Below are 14404 nucleotides of genomic sequence, written 5' to 3' on the forward strand. Positions count from 1 at the left end.
GTCTTTTGTTTCCGTCGACCTAATTATCAGATTATCTACCTGTACTAGGAGAGTGTTAATCGCCATCATTTGCATACTTGTGACTGGCAGTTGACGTGATCGAAACCACAAGTAATGCAACGTTCTTTCGATAGCTCTGGTGGCGAGATCGAACGATTTAGGCAGTTCTTTCTCATACGTGTAACGCCAATGGAATTAAAATTCTTTAATGTATGAGATATATTGATCTTATTTCAGATATTTATGAAGTACCGTACGTCAATCATCTCATTTCAATAGATGTGTCATCTATTTTGTTGCGGTAAACAATCGGTGTTTTGCATTAGTTAAAAGTACGCTTGACTATTGCACAGTAGTCTTTCAAACACTTTACCGATTGTGATCGTAAGTTATTATTTGACCAATCATTGCACATGGCGGGGTAATTAAAATCGATTTACGTAAATATTAATAATAATTTACACAGATCAATACCAATTTTAAAACACATAGATTCTCATTTACCTCAGGTGATACTATGTGATAATTAAACCAGAGACATAGATAATTTAATAACTATCTAAATCTCTGATTAAACTAACGATATGTATTTGAATTATAATTAAAACATAATAGAAAGTAATGTCTAGAAAAAGTATTTTCATTTAGATTGTCAACAATTACTTCAGTGAAATTCAGTTTAAGATTTAAGTAAGCACACACCATTAACTTAATTTAATGAAAAAAATATGTCTATGCTCTAGAAATAAATGGTATAGTCATTATATGTCCCTAATTTATCAATCTTTAAAAAATATTTGTAAATTATTGGTTTTGATTAGATACGCATGCATTAAAATATGATATGATTAAGATTCTAATGGCCGACAAAACTAATTGATCAAATATAGTAATTTGCAAATTTATCTTAACCAAAATATATCAAACTGGTTTTTTCCCCACACGTACATGTACATACTCAGCATGCTATGTTATGTTTCTTATGTTTTTTTATATAAATGTAATGTATATGTCATGTCAAGTTTATGTTGATGTCCCATGTATTTGTAAATGTGTTAAATGCAAAAAATTGAACAAAAAAAAAAAAATATATATATATATATATAATATACATTTATATATACATGTATATTGCATTTTTCATAAAATTTCAATTTTGAAACAAAAATACAGTACATATATTATGTACCGGTCAGCTAGGATACAGAGTTTCTGTTCTTGATCGTCATGATCATAGAAGAAACCTGGTCCACCTCAGAATTAAGACCACCTCGCTATTAAGACCACTTTTACTCGGACCACTGGGTGGTTTTAATAGATAGGTTTTAATGTAAATACTGTTATACATATTCTCAACACATGTTATATAATGTTTCTGACGTCCCTTGCTCATACACATTTTCATTTACAGCGGTTCGGAGCGGTAGGGAGCTGGGTTTTCGAGAAAAATATTTCAAAGATTAAAGGATAGATAACCACCCCATATATACATCTCTTCGTATCTGTAGCAGTGTGCAGCCAAGCGTGAAGGTGTGATACATTGATCATGACCACATCAAGTTTCTTTATTAGTTCTCTTTGACAAATACATTGTATAGAGAAACATAATATATAAATATCAATTTCAAAAATTTGACAAGTAGAAAATATGTACATATAAGGAAGGACAAATCATAAATTCTTTTGGAAAATATCAAAACAATAAGCAGTGATCTAGAGTTGGCTGTTCTATTGTTTAGAGGATTAAGTGTCATTTTATAACGAAATCTTATCGTTTGGTTGTTTATGCAAATGAAATGAAAATTCGGAGGTGTTTAAAATATAAATGAAATTGTAATACATGTACGTACTATTCTGTACTAGGCAAATGTACTTATATAATTTGTAACACAATGTTTTTTCAGAGTAGATTATCATGTCAAAGTAAAATTGCTGAGTGAATCTGCTATAATATATATTGAAACCACTGAAGCTTATAATTTTCGTTACTGTAAAGGAAATTTTAGAAATATCAACCCATTTCAAATGATTCGACTGAACTAATTAAGTCTTCCCATCTTCTCCTCCCGGTAGGAGTATGTTATTTTTTCATTACATTGTACAGATCAATATGAAATATTTAATGTAAGTAGGAAACAAATTTGACATATTTCAGAGTCAGCCTAATTCAGGTATTCTCTGATAGCAGATACTAAAACCGTGATATTCCACAAAATTAGTACTAATCTGATAGATTTGTATCAATTCATCAAAACAGTAAAAAGTAAGCGTGTCACTATCCTTCATTAATTCATATACTACAATTATGTTTTTCTTGAACCAAGCCTTATAAGAACAGTTTTTCTACCAATATTCATATTTCAAAGTAAATTATCATGTTCAAGCCTTATGAAAACAGTTTTGGAACCAATAGTCAAATTTCAAAGTAAATTATCATGTCAAAGTAAAATTTCTGAGTGAATTTGCGATCCGAATTTTGGACCTATCCTTGCTCCAAATTTTGCTGAACAACTTTCCATAATGTTTAATAAGAAGATATTTACAAATTGTAGTTAGAAAAGGACACTGATGACAATATCTGTCATTTAGGTAACTCGTGCCGTTACCGTTTGTTAGAATATATGTTGTAATGTACTACAAACTTGATAGACATAGAGAAAAAATATTAACATGTTTTGACAAAAAAACATCCTTCGTGCCATTTACATGTCGTTTAGTTAATTAACTCAGGTTATTTAGTTCTTTAGTTAATATATATACATTCATGTACTTGAAACTTGATAAAGCATATACCGGTAAACAGCTGATAGCTGACAGAGATTTTTTTTTCTCTCTTTCCCTCTCTTTCCCCTCTTTCTCCCTGATATGTTGCCAAAGTAGTATTCGTGAAGTTATGAAGCATGAAAGTCATCCTTTATGACAATATACGTTAGTTATATATGTTACACGGTCTGACAACCATTAAATTTTGTACTTATAGATAGTATGGTGTTCTTAAACTTGCTAGATACATTTTTGTTAAAAAGGAAATCCTTGATGTCATTCATATTAGTCATTAAAGGTCAAATACGTGTACGGTATCGCTTAAACATTATATGAGATTTTATATAATATAACCAGTAAGTTTTTTCTTGATATCTGAAGAATGCCTGTTTAGTTTTTAACAAAAAAAAAATCAATTAAATTTGACATTACAAGTCACCATAATGCTGAAACTTTTCTTTATATAAACTTGACAACATAAATACTTCCTCTTTGATTGAAGGTTCTGCACTGAAATGCATTATGTGTATTTAGAATAACTGGACCTGTACAAAATGTGAGAAAATAAATCAATGTGATAAATTATTACGACCAAATAAAAAACAATTATTTGTATTAGTTTTTCAGCCTTAGTTTAAGTCCTGTTTTCTTTGGATCGTTTTCCAATTTGCAGTTATACTGATAATATAACCATTGACTTATCAATCTTTAACACTCGAATCAACTCCTATCATCCAGAAGTTTTACCGCAGCAGTACTTTCAGTACTTTGATTCTTTTTAGTAACAAGCACCTCAAATAATCCAATTGATATTTTTCAGAGAAATTACTCATCTAATGTAAAAATTAGGGACCGATTCGTTTAATATGCATATGGTGGTATATTGCCTAGGTAGAATATAAAATAATGATGTCCGATTATGTATACGACCTCCGTCATAATTTACAAAATGTAAATTAATTAGGGTTGTATATCACCATAAAATTAATATTTGCCTCATCAAATGCACACGTTTTTGCACCATTGATTATGTAGTAACCGTTTGGTTTGAAAGTTGTTGATTATTTCCTGAAAGCTACAAAAATGTGTGCTAACCATCGTACGTATAATGTACATTTCGCGTAATAACGCGATAATTTTGCGTAATAACGCCAAAGTTTCGGGTAACAACGCCAAAGTTTTGTGCAATAACGTGATTTTTTTTTCTACTAAAATTAACCCAACCGGCTTTCGTAGAAATCCATTCAAACTTTACAAAATACATGGTGTAGAGAAATTACGGCATTTGTCCGTGGATGTCCCCTTTGATCAGTCCGCAGTCAGGTCTAATTGACAGGTACATGACTCTAAGCCCCTCCTCTTCAAACAAATCCTTGGTTAGCGGACACTAATTACAGGTGTCAGTCATTATAATCAAGTGATTGACAAGGCTGAATTCTCATTGGCTACTTGATCTCTAACCAAAAGTATATTAATAATGTATAATGACTTTCACGGTACCAAGCATTTCAACCAACTTACAAATTGTATCAACCCACGCATATTCGGATTTATAGTAAGTTTTGTTTGAAAATCCTAGTAAATATGTACGGTTGCATGGGTAATTTAAGTTTTTCGGTGAAATAAAAAAAAATATGATAGGCACTCTTACACTTATGACTACGAATACAATTTGGATTGTTGGTGAGCTAGGTTTACACGAAATAAATCGAAAAACTGGCTACATCGATGCATTCACTTTGTATGTACAATATTTGTATTTTTGTCACCAAAATCTCAATTGGCTGGATATTTTTCATCAGAGTTACGTAATGTACATATTTGAAAAGTTGCTTATATGACAGTGATGATCTAGTCGCTTCATCCAAGTCATTTCACACATGAAGAGAAGAATGTATCAAAGAACTTTTAGAGGAAGAAGTGATCATGACATGGAGGTAGTTCGCTAAATTATTCTCGATTTGTAGACTAAACAAGTTTTCTTATTTTGCGTCTGTCAGAAAGTCTTTCAAAGACTGTTTCGAGTATGAAATTGAAACAGTTATTGGGTATTTATATGTTGGTTCAGTCAGTATAGGACATACAAATTTTGAAATAAATTTACACCAAAACATCATTCAAAACACAAAAGGAAGAAAACGGCAAAAGGATTGATAATCATATTATTTGTTTTTATGTAGTATTGGGCATTAATTCATTGTGTATTGGTTATTTCCGCGCGAAATTTGGCTGTAAAACACACATTTGTAAAAAAAAAAAAACGTTCATTATTGAAGGTAAAAGATACTTAATTTTAACATAATTAGATATATTATGTTATAGTGGTTAACAAGTTGTTTACAGTATTGGATAGTATTGGGCATTTAAAACTTCATTTCGATACACAGTCCATACTGAGAACTTAATGAAATATCTAAAAATGGTTCCTAAATGTACCTGAATATATTGAAACATGTATATCCATACATAATGGTCAGACTTGCTAAGTTAACCTCTAAACTGACATTGTATTCAATAAATAAGGATATGACACTATCAATTCATCTTGATCTTTATTTATACATTTATGAAATTCAATTTAATTCCGGGAGGATTTTCGCCCCAAAAGTAAAATCGTATTAAAATTCGTGATGCCTTTATATAACAAACACTTCGTAACAAGATAGATACAAATTTATATTTGTGAAATTCAATCTGTTTCCCAAGTTCGGAAAAGAAACGACGATGCGCGGGTGAATTTAGCCCAAAAAGTACAAAGCATGTAAGTTTTTCTGCAGTAAAAAAACTAGTAAAACAAGTCGCTTGCTTACTTCCTCATTTGTGTCATTTGCTGAAATATGGAATTGTACTATGGGTAACTAGTGATCATGTGATTATGGGTTTATTTCCAAATATATAATGATTTCTCTTACGTGTTCAGTACTATGTAGAATTGAAACTTACCCGATTTTCGATCTATACCAATAAAACGTCTACAAATGGTGGTTCCATATTGATATAAACTAATTCTCAGATCCCTGTGTTTCGCAATAGAAAATTTGCCGTATTGCTCAAAATAGATAATGGAACAACAAATGGAAATTGACTAATCAGTTAAATTCGCTTTGACATCGGAAGAAGTTGCAAGTGGTTATTAATATTTTTCATACTTTTGCGTTGACATAAAGACAGGAAGACAAATTAACATGTATATGGAGCGATATGCATATCCCATCTTCTACATCTAGCCAAGCATATTTTTACCATGTGTATTCCTGTAACGTACAATATGACGTTTTTCAAATATAAATTGATAACTTATAGAATATAAATGTACGGAAGTCCATTGGTGCCAAATTAGATATGAAAGATGAAAAAAGTATTGCGAATTAATGCAAAACTTGATATTTTCACTCGGCTGGAAAATACCGTATATTTTCACAATAAAACCTTGCATTTCACAGTAAAAATGTAATAAACCGTCACATTTTGGACTGCTGTGTCTCAAGGAAAGTCATTCATTTCCCACTCCCACAGCAAAATCTAGCCCAGTAGATGACAAGCACGCGCATTTTATGGACAAATAACATCGTTACATAATGTACGTTATACTTGGGAGAATAAATATTTTAAGTAGTTTTAAGTATTATAAGTAGTATTGTGTAGTATCTAGACTCATTGTGTTATGTGATATCAGGTATTTATGGATAAAGAATATCAAAGCAAATCATCTATTTTACATTTACAAATATTACTTTTTAGGCCATATATAACTCAAATGATATGTCAAGGATTTATAAGTAAGACTCTCACTTATAAATACTTGAATAATGTAAACTCGAAATTTGGATTAAATAAATGATGCATTATTTGTATCAAAGTAAAACTTATTTTTCATAAAACAATACTAATTAGAAATGTTGCTTAAAATGCTAAATTAGTTTTTTTATGTACATATGCAGTATTGTGCAGTAATGGGCATTTACTTGTATAAATGTTGTGTTTGGCGGTATATGGGTGTTTATGGCCGATATTTGGCCTCAAAACTCACATTTTCATACAAAACTCATTTTATAAGACAAATTTTATTTTAATTTAACATAAGTAAACAGATTATGTCATAAAAGAATGTTTAAATAGTGATTTACATGTAGTATTGGGTAGTATTGGGTATTTAGTCGTTTCGTTGGCAAGTATTTGGCGATATTTGGCTTTAAAACACACATTTTTACACAAAACTCATTTTATAAGACAAACTTTATTTTAATTTAACATAGATAAATAGAATATGTCATAACAGAATTGTTAGTAAGTTATTTACATGTAGTATGGGGTAGTATTGGGTATTTCGTCGTTTCGTTAGCTAGTACAGAGGATTCCGCTTATTTGCATAGGTCATTTTCCAGAAGAAAATATGCAAATAACCGGAGTATTCGAATAGGCGGAGATGACATTTTGCACCTCCGTTTGACCCCACACATACACAATGTATGTATGTGAATAGGCAAATAGATATCGTTTCGTTTACTTGATAAATACGTAAATTATTTACACTTAAAACGAACCACAAGTAATTATTTTCGAAGTTGTAAATCGATTTTAATTGTTTAATAACAAAAAAATATTCCAATATTAGATTCTTTTTTACGTTAGATCGACACGTGAATATTTGAGAAACAGCTAAACGATCGATATCAAATGCAATTAGATTCTACTAAACAGGATTGGATTTGTGTCTACAATTCTAAACCTAAATAATAAACAAATTTACGTACATTTGCCTGGCAAAATGAACTTACGATCGTGATTAAACTTCAAAGTGCCGATCAACTAGTAGTGTTGCTTTTACACATGTGCATATGAATTCGAAAATGGCGGCAGGTGATGAAGCCATGCGTTCACTCGACCTAAATGTCTTTTGAGAATTCTCCCTGTATTGTTGATCTATACGGCCAATAGCTTGATAACATTTCAGAAATTAATGCATATTCAAGTAGCAATGAAACAATTAACGTAGCAAGTATCTTTTGTATCCTAAGCTTACATACTGTACGAAACTTGCGGTAGTCATTGCACGCCGACTTTGCATGCTTTTATGTCTCGTTCAACGAGACGCTTGATACGCACATGTCTGTCGTAGTCAACAAGACTCTGGTTGAACGAGACTACTCATGAATGGAGATTGTTGTAAGGAAGCATGGTTTCTCCAACCGATCGCGAACTAAGGTACGTTACGTTAATAAATAAACATATTTCAAAGTGCAAATGCTTTAATTAGATGTTTGAGTCAGTGAATATACTAAAGTTATGATCAACCGCTGCTGATGTAAATCGTAACAGCGTCGAATACCTTTGCAGATTCATGCATAAAATAACAAGCCATACGATAACGTTAATCTGTTACCAGGATGATTTCTAGTAAAAGCGAAGTATTTTGAAACATATATCGGCGAATTTCGCTAAAAATATATTGCAAAATTGAAAAATATTCGATTTTATTTTCAGAATTTCCCAAATATTTTATTCAAATAACCGGAGGTCATGTAAAAGTCTATGCAAATACACGGAGTTGAAAAACAAAGATAAAGAAGGAAAAAATCGGGACCGCAGAATTTTATGCAAATAACCGAAATATTCGAATAACCGTTATTCGATTATGTGGAGTCCTCTGTATTGGGTAATTTCCGGCCGATATATGGCCTCAAAACTCACATTTTTACACAAAACTCATTTTATAAGACAATTTTTATTTTAATATAACATAAATAAATAGATTATGTCATAAACGTGTAGTAAATATGTTATTTACATGTAGTATTGGGTAGTATTGGGTATTTAGTCGTTTCGTTGGCCAGTATTGGGCGATATTTGGCTTTAAAACACACATTTTAACACAAAACTAATTTTTAAAGTCAAAACATAGTTTAATTGAATAGTATTGATAATATGAAGTCCCAAAACAGTAGATTATTAGCTTTTTACATGTAGTATTGGGTAGTATTGGGTGGTATTGGGTAGTATTGGGTAGTATTGGGTATTTAGCCGTGCCCGGTCGGGAGGACGCATTAGGATTCCCATAATAAATATTAATTTCTTCGCATACAGAGCGATTTTGATGCGAGATTTTATTTTTCTATTTCATAAGAAATTATACTGGATATATTAACACCATTTTACCGATTTTAGCCCTTCTTTGCCCGACTTTTCGCTTCAAGATATTGTTTTGTTTGGTAAATTTTCAAAAGTCATATTTGCACAACATATGTCAAGGTAAAAAGGACTTGATATATCTATAAAATATTGTATGCAGTCAACCAAACACCTATTGTATATGCGGCTATACTGCAGTAGATACTATATATGCAAACCACAGGCGTCTGCTTCTGGTTTTGGAAAAATATAATAAGAGGCAGCTCTCTGCACGAAGCTCTTCTAACCATAACATGTGTGTGAACATATTCCAGAACCCCTTGGACTTTGAAATCATGTCCCACAGTAAAAGTCTTGCGCCTCCATGTAGGCAGTCAGGTTCTAATTCTAGTTATCAGCACTAAATTAGAAATTTTCTCTATAGACTAAACATGCCGTCAGGATATACTTTGAAATTACCGTCAACAACAACACAATAAATTTACTGGTCAAAATGATATAGTCTTTGTGTCACAAAACCTGATGCCAAAGATGACAGCACAGATTCCCCTGCATTTTTAATAAGATGAAATCACAGCTTGGACTGAACAGTGGCTGATGACGCTCAACAATACAAAATGTAAAACATATGAAGATAGGACGTACTACAAGACATTCCTCCTACAGTTTAACACAGTCTGGAACAACGTCAGAAATCGAAAAAGTAGATCAAGAAAAAGACTTAGGAGTTAATTTTGATGTGAAATTGAACTTAAGTTACCATGTCTGCAGTGTAGTATCAAAAGGAAACAAAGTACTTGGCATAATCTTCAGAACTTTCACATTTAATGGACACGCAAATGTTCTTAACCCTCTACAAGACGTTAGTCCGGCCTCATCTTGAGTACGCCTCTACAGTTTTTCACCGCAGTATTCCAGAAACCCCTTGGACTTTGATATCATGTCCCACGTACAGTCTTGCGCCTCCAGTAGGCAGTTAGGTTCTCATGCTAGTTATCAGCACTAATTCTCGATATTCGGTACCGATGGCGAATGTCCGTATGCATTTACTTTGGAAATTACCCAGTCAAACAATAATTGTGCATTAAATTTACTGTTCACATGTTATAGTCTTTTGTGATAAAAACCAAGTTAATCACTTCCAAACTGCACAGATTCCCCCTGCATTTATAATAAGATGAAAATCTTCTTGGAGCTTATCACATGGTGATGACGGTCAACCAATACAAAATGTAGAACATATGTAGGATAGGACGTCTTACTACAAGAACATTCCTCCTACAGTTTTGTAACACAGTCTGGAAACAACGTCAGAATCGAAAAAATGTAGCAGTTTATCTATAAAATAAATGAATAACTATAAAATAAATAAAAATAAATAGATAATTGAAAAATAAAAGTGCCTAAAATTAAATACATAATTAAAAGATGTATTAGATTATGTGATATATCATATATTTAATAATTTCCTATTATTTTGACTGTTTTTAGTACAACAAAACTGTCAAAACATGTCCCACAATATACATTGATACATGTATTTGTACCTGTTTCGAAGAGGGGTGATTCAATTTAGAGACCAACTGTCATATTGTGACTAGTTTTTCAGTCTCTTTGGGAAAGGTCATCAAATAATTAAAACCAATTTTGCTCTGTGTTTGCACAACCTTTTGTGCAACAACCAGGTAAAAAGGACTTGATATCTATAAAATATTGTATGCAGTCAACCAAACACCTATTGTATATGCGGCTATACTGCAGTAGATACTATATATGCAAACCACAGGCGTCTGCTTCTGGTTTTGGAAAAATATAATAAGAGGCAGCTCTCTGCACGAAGCTCTTCTAACCATAACATGTGTGTGAACATATTCCAGAACCCCTTGGACTTTGAAATCATGTCCCACAGTAAAAGTCTTGCGCCTCCATGTAGGCAGTCAGGTTCTAATTCTAGTTATCAGCACTAAATTAGAAATTTTCTCTATAGACTAAACATGCCGTCAGGATATACTTTGAAATTACCGTCAACAACAACACAATAAATTTACTGGTCAAAATGATATAGTCTTTGTGTCACAAAACCTGATGCCAAAGATGACAGCACAGATTCCCCTGCATTTTTAATAAGATGAAATCACAGCTTGGACTGAACAGTGGCTGATGACGCTCAACAATACAAAATGTAAACATATGAAGATAGGACGTACTACAAGACATTCCTCCTACAGTTTAACACAGTCTGGAACAACGTCAGAAATCGAAAAAGTAGATCAAGAAAAAGACTTAGGAGTTAATTTTGATGTGAAATTGAACTTAAGTTACCATGTCTGCAGTGTAGTATCAAAAGGAAACAAAGTACTTGGCATAATCATCAGAACTTTCACATTTAATGGACACGCAAATGTTCTTAACCCTCTACAAGACGTTAGTCCGGCCTCATCTTGAGTACGCCTCTACAGTTTGGTCACCGCAGTTTGTAAAGGACAAAGTTGCCATAGAAAACTTCCAAAGAAGGGCAACCAAACGAGTGAACTCATTGCAAGACTTGCCGTATAGTGAACGACTAAAACCACTCTGCCTACGAACTGTTGAGTACAGGAGGATTAGGATAGACATGGTGGAGGTGTTCAAAATCATCAACGATATAGATATTGTAGACCATCAAAGAATGTTTTCCTTCGCACGATATGGATCTACCAGAGGACACTCAAAAAAACTATACAAGAGACAAGTTAGACTTAATACCAGCAAAAATGTGTTCAGTAACAGAGTCATCACACAATGGAATTCACTACCAGAATCAGTTGTATCGGCGCCAACGACCAATAGTTTCAAAAGCGCCTAAACAATCATTGGAAAGATCATCCAAATAAATTCAAACCATCACTCTATTATGTACAGGATCAAATGTGCTAAATATGGACCAAGAGACAATGAACAGTTCAATATCCCCTAAACAATCATTGGAAAGACTCAATATCCGCCTAAACAATTATTGGAAAGACCATCCCAATAATTCAAACCATCATTCTAATATGTACTGGATCAAATGTGCTAAATATGGACCAAGAGACAATTAACGGTTCAATATCCCCTTATCGAAATTATGTAAATATTTTTTCGTTTTTTTTTTATTTAAGTAATTAAAGGACGAGTTCGAGCAAGTGCATCTTAGGTACCAATATATTTTAGCTACAAGTGAGGCATAGTGTACGTCTATATATTTTATCCAGTAAAAAAAAAATGAGAAGAACTATATATTAGGTTAACAAATTAGGATACCAATGTATCAAGGATTTATAAGTGAGAAGGATTCGTGACTGTCTCTTTACATTACTAAACACCACGCGAGACGCCTATGAACCGGGAATAAAAACCATTTTTCTCAACAAATACTTGTCATATGGAATCAAACGAAACACCAGTGTAAAGTTTATTAAATTTCACAACGTTTATCACTTGCTTTAAGGACGGAAGATTTAGAGGATATGTCTTAAATTTTCGTTAAAAAAATACGACAACTCATGAAAGACGGCCCGCTTCAGAAAGTAAGACGGTAACCCTCGAACTCGCAAGCTACATCAAAGGCTGCGCCGGCGGATATCAAAGGAAAATCAGTCGTCGCCCAACGTCACGGTCAGTGCACAAACACAAAAGCTCCTGCCTTGTACTTCCCCAAAACCCAATGTGACTTATCCTTCTCATATATGTCCTTGCAATGTATATATACGTCACACCGGAAGAAGTATTTATAAGTAGAGAAGTCATCCACTAAGGGACAACCATATCTACTACTAGCCCGAGATACTCTGGCCCTGACACCAGACTTAGACATTATGACAGTTAGATGTCTGGTTTAGGGCCAGAGCGCAGTAGTACTCGAAAACCTGGAATAAGCCGACACCGTTTGGTATCGAACCAGGTACTCTCCGATTCAGACTACTTATAGAATATTACCACCGAGAATCGCCACTTACCTTGGTCTTTTCAACAAATGAATAATTTATCTACTCATAGCCATCCATTTCACCACGCATGCACGTTCTATTGTGTCAACACAGTAGTTTCTTTTCTGCAACTTTAAATTTCACTCATCAACGTCACCATTTTCTCGTAGTATGCAAATCCTCTTTGATCTCGACGGATTGCTATATTTGGGTAGATATGATATTCATTTGTTGAATAGACTAAGGTTAGTGGTGATTCTCGGTGGTCAGTCTGAATCGGAGAGTAACTGGCCCGATACCAAACGGTGTCGGCTTATTCCAGGTTTTCGAGTATTACTGCGCTCTGGCCCTAAACTAGACGTCTATCTGTCATAATGTCTAAGTCTGGTGTCAGGGCCAGAGTATCTCGGGCTAATCTACTACGAGCCATGACATTCAAGAGGCATCTTCACAAGCCAAGACAGGCTTTCTTTTGATGCAGCTTTTAGTCAGCCAAATGTTCAGCCAAAAGAGTCTACATCAACTGTGCTCTTGTTTCAGATAAACAATTTGCAGTTGCTACTGCAGTAGTTTGTCTAATCCCTATTGAGATTCCTCCTCTAGACTCTTTTATATTCGGACGTCTGATAGATGTCTCTCGTCGGAATCCCTACTCGAGCCTTCTAAACTTTATTCTGGAAAATCAAGTCAGGTTGACCTACCTCTTGTAAGGGTCTATTACAGAAATAATCCAACTGCAGTGGTTCCCATACTAGCACACATCGCTAGTGGAGATATTTTTCTCTCCATACGCACATATATTATTTAGTGACACATATTAAAAATAAAGAACCATCCCATATTGTAAACAATGTTATGTTCCATCGCTACTTTGAGCAGCCATTTTGAAAGTCCCTCTCTGTCATGTGACCACTATAGTCTGTTTCAATAAAATTCATTACCTGTATAACCTTATTCCATTCAGTGTAATAGGCATTATCTGGAACGCACTATAGTGGTCATGTGACAGCGAGGGACTTTCAAAATGGCTGCTCAAAGTAGCGATAGAACAAGACATCATTTGCAAAATGAGATGGTTCTTTGTTTTCAATACATGTAACTTCATAATATATGTGCGTTTTGAGAGAAAAATATCTCCACTATCGATGTGTGCCAGTGTGGGAACCACTGCAGTTGGATTATTTCTGTAATAGACCCTTACAAGAGGTAGGTCAACCTGACTTGATTTTCCAGAATAAAGTTTAGAAGGCTCGAGTAGGGATTCCGACGAGAGACATCAGACGTCCGAATATAAAAGAGTCTAGAGGAGGAATCTCAATAGGGATTATAGTTTGTCATCGATTTTTACATCGTAGCATTTAACTTTTTCCAACATATCTCTACGGGTTCGCACAGAAATCAGATTTATAACCCTCTTTTTCAAAAGTGCGAGTACAATTACCCATATCTCTGGACCACTGAACCTATCCCTACTTATATATTATTTTCAAACCAGAAGCAGACGCCTGTGATAAAACATAAATCATTAACTGCATGATTATTAACTGTTAGTGACCGAAATATAT

General features: G+C 33.5%; 1 protein-coding gene across 1 annotated transcript in view; it reads right to left on the bottom strand.

The window, feature by feature from the left end:
- The window catches only part of LOC138329923 (endoplasmic reticulum-Golgi intermediate compartment protein 2-like), a 96659-nt gene extending 82561 nt beyond the window's left edge, over positions 1–14098 (bottom strand). Inside the window, 1 exon segment of the mRNA XM_069277207.1 lies at positions 13541–14098. The gene's annotated coding sequence lies outside the window, so the exon portion shown is untranslated.
- Positions 14099–14404: the final 306 nt, after the last annotated feature.

Source organism: Argopecten irradians, chromosome 8 (assembly GCF_041381155.1).
Source record: "Argopecten irradians isolate NY chromosome 8, Ai_NY, whole genome shotgun sequence".
Taxonomy (NCBI): Eukaryota; Metazoa; Mollusca; class Bivalvia; order Pectinida; family Pectinidae; genus Argopecten; species Argopecten irradians.